We start from the raw sequence: 2,557 nt of genomic DNA on the forward strand, positions 1-2,557 counted from the left end.
TATATATATATATACATGGATATATATATATACATGCATGCATACATACATATATATGTATATATATTTATATGCATATATGTATGTATCTATCTAAATGGGAAACAAAACAATAAATTGAACGTTTATAGATTCAATTCAATTTAAATATTTTAAGTGTGTAATATATATATGTGTGTGTGTGTAATAGATTCTTTTAAAATGATATATACGTAATTAATACATAATGTATATACCTATACATACACACACATACACACATACACATATATAATTTATAAAAGATATATACATATATAGAGATATGTTTGGGTATGTAGGTGTATGCGTGTTTGTGTGGATATCTTTCAGTGAGTGTGTGTGTGCGGGCGCGTGCGTCTATTTGTGTGTGTGTGTGTGTGTGTGTGTGTGTGTGTGTGTGTGTGTGTGTGTGTTCGTAGTGTATGTTGAGGGCCAAAAAAAGCAGCGTACGGAATGAGAAAAGGAAGACAAGAGAACGAGAAGAAATAAATTGTTGAAAGAACGAAATGGGGGGAAAATAATGAGGAAATGAAGACGAAAGTAAAGAACGAATCAAATTAATTGAAGAAGCGACTGAAATGGAAGACAGAAGGAAAGAATTGAAGCCAAGAAGGATAACATACTGCCATTAAATAATATTGTTTTTGTCATTGTTGTTTTGCCCCAAGTTACTCATCAAGATCGATCAGTCCTACGCTGAAAGACATTCCAGCCTTGACACTTTCATCTGTTTGTATATCGAGGATTACGTTGTAGAATGTATTCTTACTTCTTTTTTTTTTTTTGCGAAATATATGATACGATGGATATTTAGCTGCTATTTCTAACAGGTCGTTATTTTGGGGTTTTTTTTGTATTTTCATCCTCTGGTTGGTTCTAAGATTGTAAGTGTAAGGGTCGGGTTTATATGTAAAGCAATAAGAGGAACTGAATAAGTTGGTTTATATTATAATATAGTACTTACCATCAGTGTACAGCTGTTGAACACCGGGCATGCATCCTTTGCAAAGACTTGAGAAAGTAAAGCGTCTCAAGCACCGCATTAGCCAAAGCACCCGAAAACAAAAACACGGCAAACTGCAAAGTACAATGACTTGGCAGTGTTTGGTCGCGATGGTGGTCGTGGTGGGAGTAGAGTAGTGGGAGGAAAATCAGAAGGAGCGACGTTGCCAGTTAGTGTAGTATGCGTTTCTCTTGCCAGCATCACACAGGATCGCCAGCTGCTGGAGCAAGCGTGAACGAACGTATAAATCACAACGTAAGCTGGAGTTAGTTTATCTCGCAGAAGGTTAACGAATAAATAAAATGAAATAAATAAAACTGACCACCACAGCAACAGCAGCAGCAGCAGTGAAGACAGTAGTAGTAGTAGTAGTAGTAGTAGTAGTAGTAGTAGTAGTAGTAGTAATTCCAGAAGAAAGCAGCAAGCGCAGCAGCAGCTGAAGTGCTGTGCAGCATCACTAACAACAATACCAATGCTGGCCGAATTAGTATTAGAAATGGTTAACATCAGAAGTAACAAAACTGACAAGGCACACACACACACACACACACACGCGTGTGCGCACACAAACAAACAAGCGTCACTCACGTATACACTCGCACATATATACATGCACACGCACTTATACGTACACACATGGCACGGGCGCGCACACACACACACACGTATGAGTCAGTAACTGTAGGCTACCGCTCCTACTAGTAGGTGTGGTAGTAATAGTAGTAGTAGTAGTAGTAGTAGTAGTAGTAGTAGTAGTAGTAGTAGTAGTAGTAGTAGTAGTGGTAGTAGTGGTAGTAGTAGTGGTAGTAGTAGTAGTAGTATATTTTAAAATTAGTTGTAATTCTAGTTGGTTGTTTAACACAGGTCAGCCCAGATTTAGCAGATGTAGAAATTTAGGTGTAACCAAGTATAATATGAAAGATATTTATCTGTTGCTTCTAGGTGGACGAGCGGCCACATGAGGACACTCTCATTAGTTTCTAAAATACAGATGATTCTAAGAATTGGTTCTACACATGTGTCGCGGTAGTACACATCGGCATATCAAGAAAACAGTTTGAAATTCCAATGTCAACTGTTTAACTAATATTGTTAATGATACTTATGAAAATTATGATTACCACATGATCTCAATTCATTTTATCTTCAATTGAAGGATAGCATATGAACCCATAGTGTGATGAAGGAAAAAGTTGTAGTTTTATTAAAATCTGAAGTGCTTGAGATAAGTCTTATTGTTACATCATTTTACATCTTTATGTGTGATCTATTAGGAAAGTAATCGTTAAAAAGATTGGGACTAGGAAGCGATCTGTAAATAAAGTGAACTGGTCGTGTAAAATGACATTATGACATCGTGCGTGAAATAAATATCGTCATGCATGGACAAATCCCCTATAAAAGACATAAGAAGATCACGAAGATAGGAGAAGGGGGTTGTGTCTCTTGCTCTGCATCTACAACCTCCTTTGACTAATTAATTCATCTGATATAAAATCAGGAAATCATAATTATGGACATAGATGCGATGAT

At 36.6% G+C, this 2,557-nt stretch overlaps 1 protein-coding gene across 2 annotated transcripts in view; it reads right to left on the minus strand.

Moving 5' to 3' along the window:
• Positions 1-1,440, minus strand: part of LOC128251080 (probable serine/threonine-protein kinase DDB_G0282963) — a 332,943-nt gene extending 331,503 nt beyond the window's left edge. For both annotated transcript variants that reach the window (XM_052977429.1, XM_052977434.1), the window contains exon 1: positions 986-1,440. The gene's annotated coding sequence lies outside the window, so the exon portion shown is untranslated. The remainder of the gene's footprint in view (positions 1-985) is intronic.
• Between the last annotated feature and the right edge of the window lie 1,117 nt (positions 1,441-2,557).

Source organism: Octopus bimaculoides, chromosome 2, assembly GCF_001194135.2.
Source record: "Octopus bimaculoides isolate UCB-OBI-ISO-001 chromosome 2, ASM119413v2, whole genome shotgun sequence".
NCBI classification, from domain to species: Eukaryota; Metazoa; Mollusca; class Cephalopoda; order Octopoda; family Octopodidae; genus Octopus; species Octopus bimaculoides.